At 42.8% G+C, this 26,842-nt stretch overlaps 1 protein-coding gene across 2 annotated transcripts in view; it reads right to left on the reverse strand.

Annotated features, from left to right (window-relative positions):
* Sptbn1 (spectrin beta, non-erythrocytic 1) overlaps positions 1-14,568 on the reverse strand; it is a 172,283-nt gene extending 157,715 nt beyond the window's left edge. Inside the window, exon 1 of one of the 2 annotated variants that reach the window (XM_032917109.1) lies at positions 14,507-14,568. The gene's annotated coding sequence lies outside the window, so the exon portion shown is untranslated. Of the gene's footprint in view, positions 1-14,042; positions 14,118-14,506 lie in introns of those variants that run through there. The other variant, XM_032917110.1, reaches the window with a different exon arrangement.
* Positions 14,569-26,842: the final 12,274 nt, after the last annotated feature.

A 26,842-nucleotide genomic window follows, 5' to 3' on the forward strand; every position in this document is an offset into this window, starting at 1 on the left:
TACTATAACATATATGTGAGCTGCTGGGAATGAACTTCCTCTGGAAGAGCAGTCAGTGTTTTCACTTGCTGAGCCGTCTGCTCATGCCCTCTTCTTTTTCTTCTCTTGTCTTTGGTACTGTTTTGGTACAGTTAGTAATGCTTAACCATTAACACTGACTTAATGGCACAAAAGCAGAAAAGCATGAGCACAACTAGGAGGCTCACCCCGTCTATTTAATTTTAAAATGTAACACAAGTGGCCCTAAGAAGTGGAGGGCTGTGCCTATCAGAGCCCAGCATTGTAACAACAGTCACAAGGACACGGACTTAATAGTGAGAGTTGTAGCCGTCACACAGTGTTAGGCTATGAGACTTCAGTGGCCTTGAGCTTTACTTTTTCCTTGATACAATGGCGTGGGCACATTAATATCTACAGAATGGTGCCCAGACCTCGAATTTCCAATTCTTTGTCTTCCCTACAATTCTTTCTGACCATGACCTGCAGCTTGTACTGAGAAAATACTAGTCTTCAGAATTTCCTAATGGTTACTATTCTAGCTGATCCACAGGACAGTCATGAAGGAATCTCATTCTAGGTCTCAAATGTGAGGAAATAATTCTCCCTCAACATCCCTCCCCACACTAGGCACAATGCCGATGTCAATAATGCCAAGACCACATGGTGAAGGTGTTGAGGCAGGAGACCTGTATGTCTGAGGACAGCCTGTGTTACACATTAAGTCCCTGAAACAAAAATCAAACAAGCTGGGCTGGAGAAGTGGCTCCATTAGCAAAGTGCTTGAAGCCAAGCATGAGGACCTGAGTTCAATCCCCGACACCTCTATAAATAGTGCAGTATAGCAGCCGGCCTGCCGTAATTACTGTGCTAGGAGGGCAGCATGAGGGTCCCAGAAGCTGCTCCTTGCCAGTCAGCCTAGCCAATCACTGAGCTCCAGGTTCAACATGAGATGCTGTCTGAAAAAGTAAAGTGGACAACCCATGAAGAAAGACACCTAATGTTGACTTCTGATCTCCAAATGTGTACACACACAGAGACAGACAGACAGACACTCATACACCAGCAGACACAGTCTTTTCACTGAGCAAAATTTTGTACCACCCCCTGGGAAAATACAGTTCTGTAGGATAAAAAATAAAAATTAAAAAAAAAAATCAGTGTTCTCACTTTGTTTCCTTAACATGTAACTCCTGTTAGCCTAGGTCAGGTCAAACACATACTTTAGTGCTGGATTTTGTGGAGTGTCATATTTTTCCTGCAATACTAAAATCAACAAAAGGGACAAGACCAGGAACTGTGGCTCTCAAGGTTTCCTCTGTTGCCTTTGAAGATGAGACTATTCACAGGTCCGTGGAAAATGGAAGAAAAAAAAAAAACTGGAAGATGAGTTTGTACTGTGGTCATCAAACAGCAACTGCCCACCTTTGTATCTACTCTCAAAGGAAAAGACAAAGAAAAACACCTGAATTCTCAGTCTGGATTGCAGATGATTCTAACAGAAATTGAATTTACGGTGAAGGAAAGGGGGGAGGGGCAGCACAAGGTCAAAGGTCTACAGAGTTGGTGATTATCTGGTTTTGCTCAGGCAAATTTACAAAACAGGAGGGGCTACATAACCATAATTTTATTATGTGAGGTTTATAGCCCCATCTAAGGGAAAACTCCCACTGAGATTTCTTATTTACAGAAGCATAAAATCAACCCATAAACTTCTTGGTGGAGGAATAACCCCTCGACAATTTTAAGTTGTATTCCCAGCTTGATTTGTTTTGACCAAGTAGTCTGACTTTGTGCGTCTGACACACAGAGCTGCTGACACAGGATGGCGATCCTATGACAGACATGTGGCAGGAGTAAGAACTGTACTGATGTGGCTTGTCTGCCGACTCTGGTGCTGTTTGCTGTTCTGTGGTACCACTCTCTCAGATGAGTCTGGAAGGACCAGGCATCCATAAACAGACGTACCGGCAGGACGTGACACATGTATAGGGAGCTAGAGAGAGGACAAGGGGACAGCAGAAGACAGACGTGGTTTATAGAATCCTACACCAAGCAGTATAGATCAGCACGCTAAGACATCGGCGTGTTTAGGAGCAAATTTAGAGTGATCACGTTCCCTTGCAAAGCTTTAGTGGCAGAGAAAAACATTAGGGTGGTGAGGGTAGTAATATCATTAATAAGTATTCGGAAAGTGCCAGGTCCTGGGAGAGGATGTATGCAGACTGTGTGCTTTGTCTTGATCCTGTGATGGCTGGTAGATGGATGGCATCTCTCCCTTTCAAAGTTCTCCTACAGGTCAAGGATAATACTGAATTTCATAATTTGCCTAATACCAAAACAAGTGGAAGTCATATGATGATGGTCTACATTCTTTCTTACGCGAACAGTCTAAATTAGCAGAAAAATATGAATTAAAAATTTAAAACGTTTTGAGTTTCATTGTTCTGAGAATCGCTACAGGAATGCAAAAGCCAGCAGAAGGAAAAGGAAGTTACTGTCACCAAGTGGAAAGACCAGCTTTGAAGGAGCAGGAGCCTCTTACAGTCAACATTCTGTTTGCAAGAGACATGGGCACTTTAAAGACAAAGCTGATATTTCAACCTGCAAAATTCCCTAGTTGTTCTAGAATACTAGAACACGGGGAAAAAGAGACAAACAAAAATCACAAGTAATCCCTCTGATTCCTTTGTGTGTTTTCCACATAACTGAGATCACAGCAGTACTTAATCACTGTATGTTCCGCTCTCTCCCTTGTGTTAAAAAGCTTCTCATTTTCAAACAAGGTCTTAGTCTAAAAACACTTCTATTAACTTATTTGTCCCAACAACAATCCTAACTGGTCTGTACAAGTCTTACAACATCCTATAGGTAGGGTTAGCCCAGTGTTAGCACTCTACACTACTATATAAGCATCTGTGATAGTCTGTCCCCTAATTTACCAACATGTACAACTGAGCTATGAACTAACATTAAAAACGTTATAATATACACCTCACATAGACATCTGCAGCACTACTGTTACTATCCCAACAAGTTCCATTTATTTCCAGCTGGCTGATAACAGCTGAAGAAACATCTGACGGGCTTGCATTTCATAAACCAACTCGCTGTTCTGCCTCCCCATGGTATGACTTCCATGTGGCCCTCACCTGTCCACTCCACTGCCAACTGCAGACTTCAGTAGCTCCATTTGCTTTCCAAGGCACAAAGGCCAAGGAATACTCCAAGTCTGTTCCCTGTGATCCCCAACATAAACAAGCAAATTCCACAACTTTTTACCTCTAGAATATCTTAAGTGCTCAGCTTATTTGTTTAAGCTTATGCTAATGAGGAGCAAGTAGATGAGAAGTATCTTGTACAGTTGAAGGACTGCACGGTGGATCTCAGGGAGCAGCTGGCCTGAGGTGATCAGACAACAGAATACTCAGCGAATGGAAGTAAGAGATTACAGTTCCCATCACAACTCACTTGCCATCATCCAAGGACACTTTGGACATCATCCAAAATGGAAGGCAAGAATAAAACAAAGATACAACAACAGAAGAGTGGACATCAATAAGCTCAATTCAAATTCTAACTGCCAACAGTACCCTAGAAAATACATTTTCCAAGTAAAGATAAAAGATCAAAACATATGCAAAACATATGAAACTATTTTGGGGCTGGGAGGAAGGTCAGTGGTAAGGCACTTGCCTCAAACATATAGCCCTGTGTTCAATCCCCAGCACCACCACACAGACTCAGCCCTAAAAACAGAAGATTCCATATTCCCATGTTGTAAAAAAATATAAGCTTAACTATTCTAAAAGCATTGACCAAAAGGAGTAATAAATCTCTATACAAGTCAGTTACATAGGTGGGAATGCTTTTCAATAAGGAACAGGTCTTTGGAATATACATAAGATACTGGAAACAACAAAAGCAACAACATTTAGAGTACATTAAAAGCCCAGAGAAAGAAGCTATGTGTCAGATATTTCAACTAGCTATAAAACTGTGATTAAAAATTGTAATTTACCTAGAATCAAATTTCTAATACACTTTTAAGTCTACACACACACACACACACACACACACACACACACACACACACACACACACACACACACACACGCAGGCACGCCATCTTATATATTTCAAGAAACATTAGGAGTTTGGTTTATCTGAAATCCCACAGAGTTCACTCGCTACTTTCATAACAAGTCCCTGTTCTGATTTTCCTTATATTCACTCATAGAAATACTGCATTTTAAAAAGTATTTTATCTGCAGAATCCCCGAACTACCTGCCTATTTGGATTATCCCTGAGGGCAGGTCCCACCTCTCTCTATAGACCTCCCAGCTCTCACCATAGCATCAAAAGGCCCGCAGTGTACAGGACCCATCATAAAGAAAGATCCTTGAGATACTTTGTTTTTACTAGTTTGGCTTTAAAAACACGACTTTCTACTGGAAAGCACTGAAAGAACGCAGTTATGAAATTAATATAACATATCGTGTTTGTTTTCTTATAAACCAGGACTACCTGACACAGTGGGCTGGACCCTTTCACATCAATCACCCCCCCCCTCCCAAATGCTTCATAGGCTGACCTACATTAACTGAGGTGAGGGCAGAGCCACAGTGAGACGTGTGGGAAGGCATTACCGATGAACCTGGTAAAACCACACATCCCACCATTTGCATGGAGGCAGCTTAGATCAAAAGACCGAACTCACACTGAACTCAAAATGAATGGGGGGGTGTGATGCTTTACTGCTTAAAAAAGGCTTAGTGCTCATCAATGTTCAAAGGAGAATGGACATGAAAAAATTAGAATCCTCACTTGCCTGCATATACTTTTAAAGACCACTGCAACAAAAAGCAAGCCACTAAAATAAAGAAGAGAGCATTCAACCCACTTCCTGGTAGTTATTTACATGAACAATTTTGCTCAAGTCAAATGGCAACTTTCAAGACAGTCTGTTAACCTACAGCTATTTTAAGGCAGGCCAAAGTCGCACTAGAGCTTGTCACACAGCTTGTGCCCAATCTTTTGGCAGTGCTCCAACACATTCCAAAGTCTTCCCTCCAGCCCTGCTGTAGTCACATCCCATTCATCGCTAAAGACACACGGGGTGATACGCTGCTACATTTCACCACACACTGACATTTATATACATCAACTCACTCTGAACAAGGCCTTGCTAGGGAAAATATTCGGGCGATCATCTGTGTGGATGCAGCTTAGTCCAAATATATAACTTATACTGTGTCTCCCCTGCCCCATATCAGAATATTGCTTGATGTTAGAAGAAATACCCTGTGTTTGCTCACAGAAGCTGAAGACTCTCTTAACTGTAAGGAAGGAGCAAACATGGAAAAGAAAGGCCAAATCAGAAGAAGGACATTGGACCTCGGACGCTTAGCCTAGGCAGGTGGGCCTTGCCTGCACTTGTAACGCATACTATTAACTGGGTGTCGTTTAAAAGAGAATTACTAGTTTTTAATGTGCTCCATTACTACCAAGGAAAGAAAAGTTGAACATAACAATACATCTTGTAAAAGTCAAGCAGTTGTTTCCTAATTGTTAATATTCGGGGGGAAAAAAAAATAAAGTCCTCTTCAAAAACAAACTGGAATGGTTAACCACATGTTGCAACATTCCATTCTGTGGAAAAAATATATCTTATGAGCACATTTGAGACTTTTGCTCTGCACAGCTGCCAAACATTCCAGCACTAGGCCAGCTACTAATTCATGTATTACATTAAACGTCTAGTTGTTTTAAAAGTAGAAAATATTGAGGAACAAATTCTGAAGTATGATCCATTCAAATCACAATTTCATGTAATCAAGTTTCTTTTTGCAAGAGGCAGTCCAGAAATAATATATGCTACAATTAATACATGCACACACGTACACTAATAATTCATAAAAATACATATAAAATAACGATGGATATAACATAAACAACTTTCTTTAAAATAAGATGTAAATTGGCCTAATCTCTTATTATGCTTTTTCTCTTCTGGGACCAAGTAAGATTTTTAGAACTCCCCTGAATGCTGATGTTCAAGCTGTTAGTAGCAGAATACAAGTGAAAAATTAGCCAATTACCAAGGAAAACTGAGAATTCCTTTAGCAATGGGTTTTGATCTTAAAACAAGCAAACGAATCGACCACAAAACCTACCTTTAAAATAACCAAAACCTTTTAAAAGTTCTCTTCAGAAAGAAACCAGAATGGTTAACCTCATACTGGTAGATTTCATGTGCTGGGATCTTTCCTTCCAAAATGACACCTAAATGTCTTTGCTCTGGATTAAGGTCTTTTTCTCAGCTCCACCCCAAAGATAAACTGGGAATCTGTGGGCAGCTGACAGGACAGAGCTGTCAAGGGCTGTGAGAAGCACCAGGCCCCTCTCTGAGATGCCACCTGACTGATACCTCTGAACACCACATGCTTCCTAAAATAGTGACAGGTGCTCTCGTGTACTCAGAGGTCCACTCAAGGCCACATTCCAGCTCCCTGCTCTCATCTCGCCTGGGCCACTGGGACCCTTTGGCAATGCCTGGGCTGGCTGCCACCCCAATGCCAAGACTCAACATTTGTAGCTGCCTAGAGTTCAGGCTGAGATCTCTACCCAGTTCATCAGGACAGAAACAAACGGAGCCATCACGGGTTCCTCTTAATGGGCTTCTGTCATTTGTTAAGAAGGTTCCCGTCCAGTTGGAAGATTTTGAATCCTGCATCTATGTGAAGGAAGTCTATCCAGTGCTGTCCAATGCCACTCCCAGCCCAGTCCCCATTAAACTGGGAAACTGTCAGTGCCATTTAAACACTTTCTGTTTAAACCAGGAAGAAAAACAGAATTTGCCATTTTTCTGGAGGCCCACCACCCCGACAAACAAGCCCAAAGTGCCAACAGAAATTGCTAGAAATGACTCTCTTTGTTTTTTCTGCTTTCCCCCCTGCTTCCACTAATTTCAGTTTGTCAGAAAGGAGCCAGCCACAAGATCAAGGTACCAAAGCCCCCTGCCTTCTACCTGATGCCCTAGGGAACACCAAACTGCCTTACCTGTCAAGTATATCTACTGTGTTTTCTTCTACAGCTATCCTCCCAAGTAACTCAAAGACCATAAGGAAACCAAGATCTAATCTACACTTCCAACAGTTAAACCAAGCTCAATGCAGTAAAATGTATTACAAAAAAATCCAGACTGTAATAGCCACGTCTATTCTATTAGCAACACATTATGGGACAGCCGCGTCAATGACTCTAAAATCTGGAGACAGAAAGTAAAATCAGATGTTGTCCAACCGATCTGGAGATACTCTCCAGGGAACCAATCAACTCTGATGGGAATTCCTTTCAAAACAAAACAGAAAACACACATTACCTAACGAGAACTTCATTTCTGGTATCTTTCCACTGGACAGAAATATCTATCATGAATACATTTTGGACTCTGTTTCTTTAACTTCTTAAAAGAGAACAGAGCACCGACAGTATTCGTGTATGGGTGTAATCATCGTTCATGTGTTGCCATGCTTTTGTAGACATGTAAGACTGATGAGCATCATGTGATTACACAGACTGTCAGGCCCCTGTGACTTATTTTAAGATCTTATAACTAGTCCTTATTACGTATTGGTGAGATACTTGGGGGAGGAGAGGATTAAACACCAACATGTTAATGTTCAATGCCTGCTTCTGGGTTGTAAAATACTTAATTATCTGCATTCTCTGTGCTCATCTCCATTTTCCAAACTACTTAGAACATTCACCTACTATTTTGGCAATAAAATGATTTTCGGGCCAGGCATGGTGATTTAGGCCTCAAATCCCAGCACATGGAAGACTGTGACAACTGGATTAGTTTACATTCTAGGCCAACCTAAGTTATACAGTAAGTTCTAGGACTGCAAGCTATCCAACAAGACTCTGTCTCCAAAACAAACAAAGAAGCAAAGGAAAACAGAAACTAATAAAACCCATATATACATACATAAACACACACACACACACACACACACACACACATACCACACACACACCACACTACACACATACACATACATACACCACACCACACACACACCACACATACACACAGCACCCCTCCCCCCTCCACACACACACAAAGGTGTGCCTTCAAGGTCCACCTAAGAGGTCTAAGAGAAGAAGAAACATTTTGCTGAGTCAAAGGCCATAGCCATTAAGGACACATGGCCTTGTAGACACTGTTTTGTAGGCTCCCTTGTGGTTCAGGTCCTGTATCTTTTCCCACATATCTTTTCCCACGCTCTACACAAGTGACAAGGCCTAACAAAAATGTGTATTTGCATGAGGAGTAAGAAGCTCTTCTAAAGATTAGTACACTTTATCCTTTCATTGTTCATGCTTCTTTCCTCCAAATTCTGGGAAAAATTTAGACACAGGACAAACAGCTTGTCAAAGTCACAGTGTTCTGTAAAGGTCTTCTATCTTTCAAGTACAGCATGTATATTACTATAATTTATGTACCATCCTAGAATTTACTAACTAAATTTTATTCAAGTTTAAGTCGTTCAAACCTTTAAAATGACTCAGAGGGTAGAAGCACTTACCTCTAAACATGATGATCTGACTTTGGATCCAGAGGCCACATGACAGAGGAGAGAATGGACTCTTATAAAGTGTCCTCTGATCTCCATGTGCACTCGTGGGCTCATGGACACGGACACACACACACACACACACACACACACACACACACACACACACACACAGAGTTTTCAATTTTAAATTTGAGTCATGGAATGCTACCAGCATTATCTTCAAATTCTGGCAGAAGAATATATTCAAGAACAATTTACCAAATCCAAGTAATGATGCAAAACAATCTCAGAGTAGCTGCGAATGGAGAACATTACTCACATAAATGCTTCCTGGGTGAAAATAACAGTTCATGAAGAGACGTAAGTATATACTGTTTTCACATACGAGAACCTGATGAAAGGTTTGTGTCTAGCAAGGGCTCATTACAGCCTGTGTTAATACATAAATTCCATCGGTCACACGGTTTCTATAAAAACAGATGTTAGAATAAGCAATTTAATCGCTCTTGATGTAAAAACATTTAGTTTTTTTGCCATGCAATATCAAAGAAGATTGTAGTTCATGTAGAGCAAGCAGTCCAAAAAGGAAAAGCAAGTGAACCGAACATCTGCTAAGATCTGTTTCTTTGCAAGGTAAGGATTTTGTTTCTGCAGCAACAAAATCATCCTCAAAAAAAAAAAAAAAAAAACTAGATTCTGACTTCATAAAAATTACAAATTCATTAAAAGAAATTATTTGACTTTCCTTCAAGAACAGGAGTAAGCAGGCAATATTTATAACACTATCACCTATAACAGTGGGCAAGCTACCCACAGGAGCCCTGCAAATCAATAAGGAAACATTTTAAAGAAAAGTGAGGCAAAGTCTGAACAAGCATTTCAGAAGACAAGAATCCAGATGGTCAATACTAGAAATACTCCATCTTAGTAATCAGAAAATTGCAAAATAAAAATTTTTAAACAAACACCAAATGGATTAAGATTTTTTAAAGTTAGGAAGTGAACTTATGTTGAGGTTCTAGAGCAAACCCAATGTTTCCACTCCACTGAGAGCACAGCCCATCAAATTGCTCTGCAGACAACGTGGCACCCTCTGGATGACATCATATTCTGTGATCCAACAGGACTCACTTCGTGGACAAGGTGTGTATACTGCCACATGTATACCAAGACACGAGGACCCACACCACTCACAGATGCTCACTGATTAGCAGTAAAGAAAGCTAGAACTGATGTACACATGTATCCACCTACAGAAGACTGAACACTACCCAGAACTAGAAATGAGCAAATTTATAAATTTTAGGATTAGATGTCACTTTAAAATACAAGTTAAAAGATACATAAAATGTAATTTTGCTTATATAAGGTTAAAAATATACAAAAATGAGGATTTTTAAAAGAAAGCTAATCTGCAAACAAGGCAATGATAAGTACACGGTTGAGGATGGGGCCAGAGGCAGAGCACCAGGTGCAATAAGGTTCATTCTGAACTAGGTTCACTGGCTTCTGATTCGTTAACATGTATTTGAGAAGTACTATTTATGTCCACAACCCAATAATCAATACTGACTTGGGAGAAATAGCTCTGAGAGAAAAATGGAGCAGAGGGCGTAAAGGGTCTGAGCTCTTCAGGTTCCAGCTTCACTCAGAGCCCTCCGCTGCTGGTGATGATTTCGGAACTTTAGAGGTCTTTTAGGAAGGAATGTCAAACACTGATTAACCTCGATAACCAGTAATCAATAGAATTCTCCATATTTCTCCATCTAGTGACACGAAACACACTCACACACTGCACACACACAGCCAGAGATACTGCTGAAGGGAGAATAAAGGAAATCGTAAGATTTTAAATTCATCGCCCCTTGAGTCTGTGTGTATGCATGACAGAGGTGGGGTGGGGGAGGCCATGTGCACATGTGGAGGCCAGGGGACAACTTTGCTGGTCTCGTCTCCTCTCCTTCCACTATTCTACAGCCTGGGAAATAGAACTCAGGTTGTCTGGAAACTTTTGATAGTTTGGAAAAGCAGGGCAGAATGCATTTTATTTAAATGCAGAGACAGAGCGGGAGGTTCTGGAGTGGACTCAAGAGGACGCATTCGTAACAAGCTACGAATGAGGGACTTTTTAAATATTTATTTTAATTATGTGTATTGTGTGTATGCCCATAAAGCCATATTCCCTGAAAGTGGAGTTACAGGCAGTTGTGAGCACCCTAACATGGGTGCTACAAACAAACTCAAACTGTCCTTTGTTAGGGCTATGCACACTCAACCACTGAGCCATGACTCCAGCCCCCTGAAATGATGTGTTAAAATAGAAAATGTGTTTGTCCATTTGGAATAAGTTTAGTCATTAGTTTCAAAAAATGTTATTACTGCACGTGGATGGCATAACACTACCAAGAAAATCAGAGTATTGAACTTGGTCTTTCTGAAGAAAAGGTGCCTGGATAAAATGTATGGTATGAAGCTTACAAGGAGAATCCTCAGAGCTACAGCAGTAGCATTTTTAACTGAGATGCTGACTCTTTCCCCTGGAAGGTTGGTTTGCATTCCAATAACCTGTAGGAGAACCCAGGGCTACATAAGGAAATCCACAGAACATTAGAAAGGAAGCTGTTGGTCAAGTCACAATTAAAGGAGAATCACTACTGAGCATAAAGGTTAATAAATTAAAAGAAGCTGGACCGTAAGGGAATCACTAAAAATATGCTCTTTAGTTAGGGTGGCAGGAGGGTCACTTAAGCCCGAGTTTGAGATGAGTGGATCCTGTCTCAAGAACAACGAAGTAAAAAGAGGATCAATGAAAAGCTCAAAATTATTTTAACAACAAAACACTCACCAGCAATTGCCCCTCATGTGTTGAGCCATGGTTTGTTTTGGTAGTAAAATCCATCTCAAAATAGTACTTCCATATTGACTGACACTTTCATATATCAAGACAAAAGAATCAAATTCTCTAAATAAAAGTGCTGGTATCAAGCCTCTGATCAGGATGGCCCAGCTCCTATGTCACTAAGAGACCCCTCCTCAGGCTCCTCCCCCATGCAATGAGCCAAAGACATTGCTTTCCCTCACCAGAATTCTCCATTATGGTACATGAAAGTTTTGATCACTGTGGACGTGGTACAAAGTGCTTGACCCAACAGAGTTCTGCAGCTGCTGTGTAATTAGAACAGCTAAACCTCCTGTGACATCAGCACAGGATATTTTTTACAACATAGTAAATCCAAAATGTCTGCATAACCCATGCTCGTAATACTAAAACAAAATCGTTATGCAGACAGATAACACAGCCGTGAAGCTCAAATCCACAGAGTCCCATCTTTGAACAGCCCAAGTAACATACATACACACACCACATACCACACACCCACCATACCACATATCACATATACATACCACACATATATACAAAACACACAACACACCATATACCATATACTATGCACTATAGATACACTATAGGCACACACACATAACACACACAGACACATCACACACACACACACACATTACAGACACACCACACACATACCACACACACACAAACATACCACACACACATTCCACACATACATACATACCATACATCCTACACACCACATATACATACCAGACACCACACACTATGACACACCACAGGCACATACCACACACACTACACACCACATACACATACCAAACACTACACACACAAACATACCACACACATACACTACACACACCACACACATCACATACACATACCAGACACACCACAGGACACAAACATATATACCCCATACACCACACATTTACATACCACATACACCACATACACATACCAGACATATTCCACACTATAGCCATACCCCACACACTCCACATACCACAGATACTCCATACATAGACCACACATACTCACAACATACACTCCACACACATCACAGACATTCCACACACACAGACACTACATACACCACAGTTTACAGGCTGTTCTACTCTGTACTAACATTCATCAGAGATTAAAACACAAAAACAAAAGCAGGCTCACCCTTGGCTTTGGCGAGCTGACCTTCCTTTCCAGATCGTATACTTCAGTTTGCCTCTCACACTTACATTTTAGGAAGGTTTGAAGTGACATTTGAAATACATCCCACATGCCACCTCATACCTCATAAATGAAGTACAGAACTGGCGGCTTAATGGGGCATTTCCTGTGTAGCAGCAGACACTTAAATGACACTGGGAACTATCGCACCAGATACCAACAGCAGAGGCCTCAACCCCTCTCCCCTGCCACATCTATACAAATATATACACAAAAATACATCTAAACAGCCATACATGCAGCCAGTAACCCCACTAGTCATGTCCAGGGGCTTCACCTGACTACCTGAACCTACAAGTCTGATTCTGGAGAAAACCAATTCACTATCAATCATGACACTTATAAAAAAAAAAAAAAAAAACCCTTAATAGAGAATCCAAATAAATAATTGCGCTTGCTTTCAGAAAAAGCAGATTAAAAAGCAGGTTAAAAGAGTCGCACACAATTTTCTTTTAAAACAACCAGCTGAGTACTTTATTTTAATAAACGTTTTCAGGAGTGTATGATCTGAAATGAAAAATCATTTCACTTCAAAGATGGTTTCCTAAAGGAAAAAATTTTTTCTCGGAAATGATGAAGGCAGACAAGGAACTATAACATCATGGCTATGACAATCTAATTAATAAGCACTAACTTTCAACAAATAACGGAATCAATGTCCATCTGGTTTGTGGCTATGGTTTATGGGCGATGCACAGAAAAGCAGCAAATCCACCCCAAATGCACCACAGCCTGGGCTGGCCTGCGGCCCCTCCCTCCCTTGCTGTCCCTCCTGCTCCCTTCTGCATCCGCAGGCCAGAAGCTTTGGCCTGCATCAGTGCTGCAGGGCGCGCCTTGGTCCCCACACCCAACCGGCGGGGCAGGAGAGGTCACCCCCAAAGCGAAGGCTGCCCCTCGCATACCTAGGTGACCCGCTCTTCCTCCGGACACTACATCTCTCCACAAGCAGCACCAAAAGATAGAAGCAGGTCCAGGCGCCGGCAAAGGGCTGCCCTGGGCCTGGGTGGGGCCGGGCGGGGGCCGCAGGCGCCGAGTGGCTGTGCCAAGCCCCGTCGGCGTGAAGCCCTGAGACTGCGATACTGCTGCATTGTGCTGCATCACGGCCAGGGCACCGTGAGCCATCCATCTTGCCAAAAACGCACATCCCCGCCCCAAAAGCCCGCATCGAATTCACCTCTTCTCCTAAGCACTCCCACACATCCCTCTCCTCACTAGATGCCCTGCCCTGGCTTGACTGCAGAAATAACGGGCAATGTTTTCCGTACAGCCTCCCCCTCATTAGATGGTAGCACCTGGCACCTCTCCTGTCACCAAAACAAAGGGAAGGCTCCCTCGGAGCGGTGACCAAAAGCTTCTAGCCCACCTTCCCCAGGCAGGGCCCGAGGTCCTCGCGCCCGCAGGAACCTGTTGAAGACCCGAACGGCAGGAGGCTAGGGAGGGCGCGGCGTCCCAGGGCGGCTCCCCGAGCCCTGCGCGGGCGCGGAACTGGGCGAGGCGGGGGCGGCGGGGCGCGCGGGGCTGCAGCAGCGCAGCACCGACCACGCCTGGCCGCAGCCCAACGCGGCTACACGCAGAGCCTGGACAAGGCCCCGGGAGACCCCCGACTGGGCACCCACCAAACTGACAGCACCCAGGGCGTCCGGGGGCAAGCGTCCTCACTGCGGAGCCCGCTGCGCCCCGAGGGCCGGCTCCCCGCCCCCACGGCCTCCGAGGTGCAGGGCAGCAGCGGCGTCATGCGCCCCGGCCCGCGCCCCTCCTCCGCCCTCCCGCCCGCCCGCAGGCAGCCCCGGGTGAGTTGGCATCCTCCTGCCTCGGCCCTCGACCTACCTCCGGGGGTGGGGTGGGGGCGCCGGGGTCCCGTCCTCCTCCCGCTCCTCGGCGGCCGGGCGGGTGGGCCGGGGAGGCGACTCCGCAGGGCTGGCGGCGGCTGGGGCCGGGGCTCACAGGACGGGACCGGTGGGCGCTGCTGCGCGGGGCTGCGCGCTCGCTCCGGGCGGAGAGGCGGCCGGGGGAGGGACTGGAGGAATCCGCAGCCTGAAAGGCGACAGCTGCACTGATTCCGGGGGCTGGGCAGGCGCGGGGCGGAGAGGAGGGAGGAGAGAGAGCGCGGGCGGGGGCTCGGGGCGGGGAAAGGGGCGCGGGCACGGAGAAGCTGGGCCGCGGGAGCGCGCACACGCCTCCCGCACCCCTCAAGCTTCTGCGGCTCCTCCCAGTCGCGCGCCCTCCGCCCTGGGCGCAGCTCTGCAGCCAGGCAGCCGCCCACCCAGTGCGGGTTCGGGTGCGGCGTGGAACAGCGAGCGCGTGCACGCTCTCCGGAGCTCTGGCGCTTCCTCCATCCCTGGCCGTGCTTCTTGAGCCAGGGTCTAGCCTGGGCGGGGTGGGTACGGCCGCCACCGCCGCCGGGGGAGCAAAAGGACAATGGGGGCTTTTGTCCTTGCATACAGCGAGGGCCAATTACACGTTTAATTTGAGGCTAATTCGGTTATCGCTATGAAAAAGACAGGCTAATTTTCTTGGTTATTTGTGCAGCTTCTTCTCCCCTGTGACGTTCGCCTTTAGAATGCAATGGAAAAGGAGTTGTACCAGGAGGTTTGGGTGAGTCGTTTGCTTGGTTGGAGCTCAGTGATGATGTCCAGCTTGAAGACGGATGACGGTGACCTATGACGGTGACCTCTGCGAGAGAAGCTTTAGGCGTTGGAGCCAGTCATGTGTATTTCTTCAAACGGTTAATGTATTCCTTCATAGTGAATGCTTTTTCACCTTTCCCCTGGAGGGAAGCTGGCAACAGCCTACAAGTGGTTTATCCAACTCCTGTCTCATGGCCAATCACAGACTCAACTTTAGCCAGAGGCCAGGTGCTCTGCCCTGAACTTTTGGGAGTGAGGTCTCCGGGTTACAGTAGAGGATCCTTGAGATAACAGGAAGACTAGAGTTCTCCCACCTCCATTTTCTGACACTAGATATTTTCTTGAATTTATGTTAATTGCCCCCACCACCACCACCACCACCACAAAGCAGCCCACTGGCTTCCTAGTCAGCTCCCAGGCTATCCAGAAATCCTGTAATGGCTCTAATGGGAGGAAAAGGATGATGAATCATCATTACTAGGAATAGAAATGCTCTTTGGAGAACAGGGTCTGGAGAAACTGACTTCCTCCCAATTCTGCAAGACCCTCAACTGTGGGCTTTTCAAGGGAAGATGATCCTTGGCTTAAAAGGCAGTGTTCACCTGCTTAAAAAAGCAAGCTGGACTGGTGGAGTCATAGTTTAGTACTAAAATGAAACAAAATTCACTTGTCACAGCACACTGAAGATTACTTGTTGTAGAGTTTTACTATCAGTTTGCTTTTGATTATATGGAGAGGATTGATAACACAGCCAGAAGGTCAATTCTTTCAAGGGTAGGATTCTTTGTTCTTTCGAATTATTTGTTCAGCTAAGAGGTACTAAAAGTAGTTTTTTGAACTGAGTCAAACAAAATCCACATGGGAGCTGCTACCCTTACTGGGTAATGAAGGAAACCCACTAGAATGAACGTTGCTTCACTTTTGCGGGTCTATGGGGGTCTCTGGTATCACCCCACCCACACTGTTAATAGATCACCAGTCTAAACCACATCAATAGTGGGAGACGCCTCCCTTTAAATTCTTCCAAAGCTATTGTGAAATGGTAACACCTAAATCCTTCCCTCATCACAGATAGCAGGTACCTAAATCTTTCTTTGATGGGTGACTCATCTCCCCCATTCCACTCCCACTTCAGTCTTATTTTTTTTCTTCAAAAAGGACCCCCCCAGCCAGTAATTAGTTCAAAAAAGATGTGAAGGCAAGGATTCAAGAGCTTTACCACAAACACCTCACCACTTCTCTATCTTTCGGTGGGAAGTAAAAATCACCCAGAAGAGGCCAGTTCTAAACCTAGAGATACTATTTGAGAAGACATCTCTTTAAAAGGCAAATATTTGGAACAAAAATTTAAACTTTAGTTAGTGACAGTGGCAACTCAGAATTATCTTCAAATATATCAGAAGCAGTTTTGTAGAAGTTTATTTTTAGAATCAAGGTCAATTTAAAGGAACGTAGAATTTATCATTATCATGTTTGTAACATACTACTTTTCACTAACAAAAACCAAAAACCTATAATTATATTTGGCTTTGTCTTCCAGAGAAACATTGTAGGGTTTGTTTTTGCTTTTCGAGACAGGATTTCACCTTATTGCAAGGCTCGTCTTAAACTCACAGCAATGTACCCATATCAACCTCAAGTGTTGGGCTTACAAGGCCCAACACGATGCCCATTAGAAATATTTTGTTATGAAAATGTTGTGAGGGGTTGGTAATTTAGCTCAGTACTGAAGTTTGATATTTAGCAGGTGTGGGAGACATTCAAAATCACATTTTTCCAGATATAAATTGTCACTTTAACTTTTCCATTTAAAATATGGAGGGAAATGTTGCTAACATGTATCAGTAACTGTAGTCTGTGTTATGATGCTATAATACAAAATTCCCAAATCTTAGCATAACATACAGGTCCCTAACCCAACAAAGGTTAATGTATTGCTTTGTAAAGTCAGCTCTGGATTAAAGAGGCTTTCTGGAGAAGCGGTCTTCCATGTACCAGCTCAGCATTCCAGGATATGTTAATGTTAGGGTACCTCCATGTCAATGAGTGGTTCCTCTCCCTGGTGAGGGAAGCCTGTGATCGAGGGTTAGGTACCAGCAACTAACAAATGACCCTTGGTCTCTTTCTTCCCACTTCATGCCAAAGTAAGTCATGTGACTACACCTGACGCCAGATCTGTGTAAACAAGAAGATTGTCTACTACCTCCTATTTGGTTTGGAAAAGAAAGAATTGATACCCTCGTCTTCCCTTTGTGGTCCTATATTAGCCCAAGTAGAACCTGTCGTTTATTATACTGACCATAGCCTTAAACTTTAAAATCAAAACATGTTTTTTTTAAACCCGAATGAATTTTCATAATCTTTATTTATTCTTAATCATGTACTCTTTTGACCCCTATCAAGAGTGGGGAGCTTTCTCACCATCAGAATGTTTCCGCCAAGTGTGGTAGTGTGAGCATGTGTTCCAGCACATGGGACTTGAGGCAGGGGCATTAGGAATACAAGGATATTCTCTGCTACTTAGCAAGTTTGAGACCAGCCTGAGCTACATGAGACCATGTCTCAAAAATTTTTTAATTTTATATTGAAAAGAAAAAACTCTTAAAACATATATTCAAACAGCTCTCATGAATGAATACTTTTTGGCACTAAATCACAATCACTGACATAAAGTAATTTACTCTGATTAATTTGATAAATATATTCCTAGAAGAATATGATGTATTCTCTTTTTTTTTTTTTTTTTTTTTTTCCCGAGCTGGGGACAACCCAGGGCCTTGCTTTGCTAGGCAAGCGCTCTACCACTGAGCTAAATCCCCAACCCCATGATGTATTCTCTAAAACAGAACGGTGGGTAGGTTGTTTGTTTGTTTGTTTGTTTGTTTGTTTGAATCACCCTTTCCTGAATTTTCCATTTTGGTGGGTAAATAACCTTATTATATGATATGGTAATATAAACATAAATAATGTTTAGAACTCCTTTTTCTTATTCTTTTTTTTTTCTTCCCTCCCCCTTTTTTTTCTGTTTTGGAGACAGGGGTTTCTCTGTGTAGCCTTGGTTATCCTGGAACTTGTTCTATAGACCAGAACTGCTTTGAACTCATAGAGATCATCCTGCCTCTGCCTTCAGAGTGCTGGATTAAAGGCATATGCCACTACATCTGGCAAAAACCTTAGAACTCTTTAAAGTAGCAAATCCCAACTCAAAATGGGCTAAGGACTTGAACATATCATTTACCAGTGATACATACGTGTTCAACAAGCTCCTGAGAATATACTCAACTTTATCAGCTATTAGGGAAACGACAATTAAAACCAAGAGAAACCACCTCATATGCATTAAGGTACCTACAATTAAAACAAACGAAAAGAAAATAACAAACATTGGTGAGAATGTGAGAAATCGCTGGTAGAAATAAAAACAATAATGCAGCCCCTGTGGGGACGAAAAAAAAAATCTAGCAGGCTCCCAAAAGTCAAATGTGCACTTATGTGACAGCAATCCCCAAAGAATTAAAAGCAGGTATTAAGGAATACCTTAAAGTATTAAGGAATAACACTTATGAGTAAGTGTGATTTTTCATGATGCCCAAAAGTTAGAGACATCCCAAAAGCCCATCAGGCAATGAGTAAAGAAAACGAACTGTGCATACAGTGGTAAACACTGTAATAAACAGAGGACGGATGATGTGTGCCGGGATGCAAATCATTCCAGGGAAGGTTAAGTGAGAGAACCCAGACAACATGTTCACATTGTGTTACTTGATTTACATGACATATTCCACATAGGTAAGTCCCTGGAGATGGGAAGCAGGTTGGTAGCTGTAGGAAGTAGAAGAGGCAGGGAAAATATGGAGAAAACTGCAGAATGCATGTGGTCTTAGAGTTACTTTGGAGTTATGAAAATATTTTTGACCTAAATAAAGATGATGGCTTCATCGCCTACCTGTATGAAATACTGCTGAATGCTCACTTTCCCAGGAGTGGTGCTCCCTCGTAAAACCAGCACTCAGAGGCAGAGCAGAGTGTCAAGGGTGTGCTCATGGCCAGCATGAGCTACACAGCGATATCCCAAGCCTGTAGGCAAATAGACAGACATTAAAAATAAAGTAGGATGGTGATTTTTGTTTTATGCGTGTCATTTAAAATTTTAAATTCATTTCAAAAGTAACCCATTTAAAATTAAATCAGTTACATTTTAAAATAAAATTAAAAATCATTTAAAAGTAAAGTCATTTAAAATTCCTTATTTTGGATCATTGTCCAGTAATTCCCTAGCTGCTAGACTTTTTCAGACTTTTCAGATTTGCCTGAATATTTCTCTTGAGAAAGGACTTTTCAGTATATCTCCTAGATTCATGCTGACCAATTCCACATGTATGTTTTCAGAAAGTTTGATTCTAATTATTGAAATAAAGAAATATAATGGTGATTCTGAGTTTCTAATTGTTGGGATGAAGCTAATGAGGATGGTTTCATGGAATCCTTCTTAACTGGAGTAGCAGGCAAAATTGAGAAAGGAAAAAACTCTAGGCATCAGGACTCTTAGCCCTGGTGACACATGGCTGTGAAATACTTCAAACGTGGTTAGAGCATCAGGAGCCTGACTTTAATCTCACTTAGTTTAATGAACTAAACTAAACAGAGTACTTTCCTAACACTCACAAGTCCTGAATTTGATCCCAGAACAACATAACTTAGAAAGAAAATAAGTGACTTTTTTATATCTCAAATTTGATTTTTGGTTTGCTATTGGTAAATTTTTCAAAAAGAATAAAGTAAACTTTATTAAGCCTATATTAGAGTTCAAAGCCTTCTTAGTTAAAAAAAAGAACTAAAATCTCTCTCAGGTTTTGTTTGCTTGTTTGTTTGTTGAGACAGGGTTTCTCTGTGTAACTCTGGCTGTTTTGGAACTTCACTTTGAGGGCCAGCCTGGCTTAGAACTCACAGAGAGCCATTTGCCGCTGCTTCCTGAGTGCTGGGATCAAAGGCATGTGCCACCACACCACGCCCCCCAATTTTTTTTAATTACATTTTGTGTTCGTATATACGAGTCTGTTCTGTGAATTCTGGAAACCAAACTTGGGTCATAATTCTTGACAGAGAGCACACTCACCAGCTGAGCCATCTCACTAGTTCTCAGGTCATAAAATGCAGCCATGTTGAAATGACACTACTGGTAAGTATAATAAGATCTATTTAAAAATTTTTTCTTTTATTACACATTTTTATTTACATTTCTATTTTAAAAAATTAACATTACCTTTTTAAGTTTGAAAATGCAAACCATTGTATATTTTAAGTCACATATGCAGCTTGCTTTTGTCTCTCTATTGTAGACATGGTCAAATGAGATCTTCAGTAATTGAAGCTTCAGGCTCAGAAAGACTGAGCAAAAGCAACTAAAACTTGGAATATGCTATAAAATAATAACATCCAGTTCTTCTGCATCTCCACCAGTCTTGGGCAACTCATGATGTATCCCTCTGAGCAGAGGCACAGTGTCACTCTCTGGAAATCTACATAAAACCTTGGCAATGACAGAACACCATTGCTTCATGATAAACCTCTGTGCAGCCTCCCCCAAATTTCATACAGTTTGTTGGCCTATGTAAAGGATTTATACCTAAAATTCATTAAAGAAATTGCAGAAATTCAAAAAGTTTGGGGGGAGGAGAGGCAGCATGGACATTTCTTTCTTTCTTTTCTTTTTTTTTTTTTTTTTGGAGCTGAGGACCGAACCCAGGGCCTTGCGCTTGCTAGGCAGGCGCTCTACCACTGAGCTAAATCCCCAACCCTGACATTTCTTTACAGACAGCAGATGAAGGCCAAGGCAGCTTGCTGGAGTTCTACTCTATCACTGCCAGTGGTTCTCAGCTTTCCTAATGCTGCCACCCTCTAATACAGCTCCTCGTGTTGTGGTGACCCCAATCATAAAATTATTTTCATTGCTACTTTATAACTTTAATTCTGCTATGGTTTTGAATCATAATAAAATATCTGATATGCAGCCCCTCTGAGGCCCAAAGAGGTCACAACCCACAGAGAACCTCTGATTTAGATTGAGACCTTAAATACTGTCTGCTTTGCCCCCTAAATAACACCCTTGAATCGGGATAACCTAATTTTCATCCTATACTTTCAGATGTGACTTTTGATATTTGGCCACACCATAAATGATGTCTTTCTGTCAGAAGATAAATGGACCCCTACCCTGACCACTCAAATTGTTTCTTATGGTTTACAGGCTTTCTCCTGAGTTCAGCAAGCACAAGCTTGATACCTCTTTCACTTTGTGTTAGGCGCAGTAGGATTTTGTGTTTCCCAGACCAAGTTGACTTGGGATCCTCCTATTTGTTGGAATTACAAGCGTTAATGTCACTACACTCCACAGGTGGTATCCAGAAGTTTGAGACATTTAACTCATTAGCCGTCAATATAAACATACATAATTTTAAAATGTGGTCAAAGACACCCTTTACCCTCAACTGACATAGTTTCAATAAAATCGTAAAAAAGTGTTTTCAGATAAAGGCTATAGGAATGGAAAAAGTTTTAAGCACCTGGATTCTTAAATGTTTACGGTTCAAACAACCCAACTTGAAAGACATCCACTCCTTAGTAAGTGCTGCCAATGTGGAATAAGAAAAGAAAAGGAAGAAAACCTTTGTATAGAAAATCCCCTTGTGTTCAGTGAACAGAGCAATACTGTAGTTTGTTTTCGGAAGGGGGCAGGAAGTGGAGGCAGGGTAGGGGTGTTTGTTTTTATGTGGACTGCTTTGAAGAGCTCTTCTGAGGCCTTCCCAGGAGTGGCCAAGCAGGAGTCCTGGGTAAACACCAGAAGTCTCAGCTGCAGAGACATTTACACTTTCCCAATCTCTCCAAAAACCCGAAGAAGCTGAGAAAGAGTCCATACACTGGATCTCAAATTGTGGTGTACGGTATAATAGGACACCCGTGCACATGTGTGTATACACACACACACACACACACACACACACACACACACACACACACACATTTCAAGTTTGAAAGAAGCCTGGGATTTCACCCGTTGGGTGGGAAAACAAGTGTCTCAGGTGTAGACTGTGGGAAGAGAGTTGTTCATAAGCCATTTCCTGATTGATCTTAGGTGTTGATGTAGGCTGTATCAGCTTTACCCATCACTAGGAGAGGATTCAAAGTTTTCTCTACTCAATTTATTTGCCCTCTGAGATTTGAGACTTATCTCAGCTACTTGGTCTTTTCCCATGAATTTAGTCCTCCCTAATCTTCACAAGGAATGTGGTTGTCCACATTACTCCCAACCTCCCAGCCTCTCATCCCTGGTGGCAATAATCCGAGGCCTCCAAACCACCCCAAATCAGGTGGTATGAACTGAAGAATCCAGGCTCCAAGAATTCCTTAGAGGTCAAAGTTCCTAAAGACACATCTGCCTTTGGGATTTGTACCCTAGTATGAAGCTATAGTGAGAAATGAGTCCACCACTCCCTAGTTCTCCAGCCCCACCCCAAACTACAACCCAGCAAAATAAACATCCATTTTATTGAAAATGTTCACTGCCACAATCACAGATTTCTCTTTCAATTGTAGATTTTTTCCTTTGGATAGGCAATCCTTTCACTTTACCAAGCAGGGCCGGGGAGGTGGGTAGTACTCAAGTGCTTGCTGCGCAACATGAGAACTTAAGTTTGAACTCTCAGAACTCTTGTAAAGTCAGTCATGGGAACAGATATCTGTAATTCCAGTGTTCTACAGAGCGATGAGAGGTGGAGACAGGAGAGCCCTGGAAGCTCCTGGACCAACTTGCCTAGTTTACCCAGAAGCAAGCAACAAAGGGACACTACTTCAGACAAGGTAGAACTAAGGTGAAGACTGACGCCCAAGGTTCTCCTCCGACCTCCATATGCATGCCATAGCATATGTGCCCACGCATGAACACACAAGAACACAGAGACACAAATCAGGGCTCTAAGGAGATGGCTTCATGGGTAAAGTATCTGCCATGCAAGTACAAAGACCTAAGTTTGGACCCCCAACACCCATGTACAAACCGGGCATGGCGGTGAGTGCCTGTAACCTCAGCACTGTGAGATAAGGGTAGGGATGGAGGATAGAGGATACAGACGGATCCCAGGAGCTCACTAACTAACATGGCTGAAGTGAGAAGCTCCAGGTTCAGGGAGAGACCCTGTCATCCCAAAGTACAGTGGTTAGCAATGGAGGCAGACTGCTGACATTGTCCTGCTGTGGTCTCCACATGCTCATGCATGGGTAAGCATATCTATACTCATTTGTGCACCCATATGAGTACAACACACACATCAAAATGATATCAAAGATATGAAGATAAGTCCTCTGAACTGGTAAGATGGCTCAGTGCCGTGCAACCATGCACGTTTGACAACTTGAATTCAATCATCAGAATGAACGTATAGGTGCGAGGGAAGAACCAGGTCCACAAGTTATCCTCTAGCCTCGACATACACACCATGGATAGCATGTCCACTCTGCCACCACACACACATCATATACACATACGCACAATAAAAAATTAAAATAAAAATATATGTACATTTATTTACTTCATCCAACTCCATTTCCATTCTCTTCATACCCCTCCTACTCCGTATAAGAACCACATTTAAAGCCACATTAAGATGTTTTAAAACCACATTGTAAATTGTTGAAGTACTACTCTTCTGGGGTACCAATCCAGGGTTTCTTTAGGCATGTGGAAACAGAGCCAAATGCAGTTCTTACTACTTTTCGGTTGTAGTAAATATTAAAAAATTGGCTAAACCTTTTATCCCGTGCTAGTGCTGGCGCCCATAGGGCTGCATGGCACCTCACCAGGGATGGTGGTGGTGGTGGTGGTGGTGGTGGTGGTGGTGGTGGTGACAGTGGTGGTGGAGGTGGTGGAGATAGCAATGGCAGCAGTGGCAGTGTTGATAACGGTGGTGGTGGTGGTGGTGGTGGTGGTGGTGGTGGGTGGTGGTGGTGGTGGTGGTGGTGGTGGTGACAGTGGTGGTGGTGGTGGTGATGGTGGTGGTGACGGTGGTGGTGGTGGTGGTGATGGTGGTGGTGGTGGGTGGTGGTGGTGGTGGTGGTGGTGGTGGTGGTATTCTTATCTCAGTGGCTCCATGAAGTACTCTCTGATCCAGGTGGTCCAGGGCCATCCATTGTGGCACCTTGCCGCACTGGTCCCTGGAGTTAGTTCCGGCACCGGAGGGCCCTATGGAACTAACCATAATTTATCTCAGGTTAGTATCGCTCCCGGCGGCTCTCTGCTAGCCTCAAACTCTCTGGTTCCAGCTACCCAGTAAAATAAAGACCCAACAAACTGCAACCCAACAATCAGGTTTATATGTTAAATTCTTAGTCCACAATACATCCACACAATAAACTCACAACCAATCGATAAGGATATAAACCGCCCACCTAGATAAGATAAATTGACCTATAGAAACTCATCCCTTAAGAAATATTCGTAACAACCTGTATCTATGCAGGGATGCATGCAAGGATTGTTTATGTCTGCCTCTGTGTTGCTTCTCCCTTCCTTTCTGCCTCTCCCTTCCTTCCTCTGTTCCTGCCGCCCTTCCTTCTCGTCCAATGACAGGCCTCATTTTATCTTGTGTCTGCCTTCACCTGCACAACAACATCAACCCACACTTTGCCCTTTCTATCCAATTAAAAAACAAACAACCTTTTCTCTCAAATGTTATCTGAGCACACTATTATCATTTTGTGATATACCTAACACCTAGTTCAACATTTTATCAGTTAAACAGAACATTTGTTACCTATTCCAGCTTAAGAAAGGCTTAAAATCTGTTATGTTCTGACTAGCTTGTATACTATCTGATAATATCTAATTAAATATGTATTTTCAAAGGTAAACAGCCTGGCTAGGCTATGAGACTAAAACTAGTTTCAACCCCGTCAGAAATCTGAGAATGACCAATATTATCTGAAAATATACGAAGCCTAACACAGCTTCCTGGACTGAGACAGGTTGAAGAGACTATTGTCTATTTGCACAGTCCCCTGTTAACAACATATGAGAGCAAGTTTTCAGCTTTCTGGCCTAGGATCATCTGACAGACTTTTGAAATGCAGAATTATGAAGGGCTGATCATTCTGGCTTGGCAGAGATTTTCAGTCATAGTTGACTGAAAATGCAGCATAGTTGCTGCAATGTGTCCTTTTCTGGACAGAATTTTGTCTATAGAAGAAACAGGCAATTTCTGCCCAGTGGCTACCTAGTCACAATGTATTATTAACTCACCTGGAGGTGGAGATGCTCAATTTCTTCCTTGAATCCACCAAAGGGGGGCTGTTAGGAGCAGACATGCATGCCTCCACAAATGATAAGTAACAACAAGTGTCACATTTTATGGATTTCTGACGTTTCTGAAAACCATCTAACTATGTAAGTAATCTGGACTATTGTCCATTAATTATCTTAATAAATTATCTTGGAAGCATTCTAACAATAAACATAGAGCCACGAATTTGCTATCTGGCCCTTAACTCACATATATAATTATTTCAGATTAGTTTTTTTAATAAATGTGTTGTATAGGTTCAATGCCTATATATGAGAGTAACAATATTAATTTTAATTTTAAATCTATAAGAAATTCATATCACCCAGATGCCCTTCAACAGAGGAATGGATACAGAAAATGTGGTACATCTACACAATGGAATACTACTCAGCTATCAAAAACAACTAGTTTATGAAATTCGTAGGCAAATGGTTGGAACTGGAAAATATCATCCTGAGTGAGCTAACCCAATCACAGAAAGACATACATGGTATGCACTCACTGATAAGTGGCTATTAGCCCAAATGCTTGAATTACCCTAGTTGCCTAGAACAAATGAAACTCAAGACGGATGATCAAAAATGTGAAGGCTTCACTCCTTCTTTAAAAGGGGAACAAGAATACCCTTGGCAGGAAGAGAGGCAAAGATTAAAACAGAGACTGAAGGAACACCCATTCAGAGCCTGCCCCACATGTGGCCCATACATATAGAGCCACCCAATTAGACAAGATGGATGAAGCAAAGAAGTGCAGACCGACAGGAGCCGGATGTGGATCGATCCTGAGAGACACAGCCAGAATACAGCAAATACAGAGGCGAATGCCAGCAGCAAACCACTGAACTGAGAACGGACCCCGTTGAAGGAATCAGAGAATGAACTGAAGAGCTTGAAGGGGCTTGAGACCCCATATGTACAACAATGCCAAGCAACCAGAGCTTCCAGGGACTAAGCCACTACCTAAAGACTATACATGGACTGACCCTGGACTCTGACCTCATAGGTAGCAATGAATATCCTAGTAAGAGCACCAGTGGAAGGGGAAGCCCTGGGTCCTGCTAAGACTGAACCCCCAGTGAACTAGACTGTCGGGGGAGGGCGGCAATGGGGGAGGGGTGGGGAGGGAACACCATAAGGAAGGGGGGAGGAAGGATGTTTGCCGAAACCGGAAAGGGAATAACACTCAAAATGTACATAAGAAAT

The sequence above is a fragment of the Rattus rattus genome, chromosome 11, assembly GCF_011064425.1.
Source record: "Rattus rattus isolate New Zealand chromosome 11, Rrattus_CSIRO_v1, whole genome shotgun sequence".
NCBI lineage: Eukaryota > Metazoa > Chordata > Mammalia > Rodentia > Muridae > Rattus > Rattus rattus.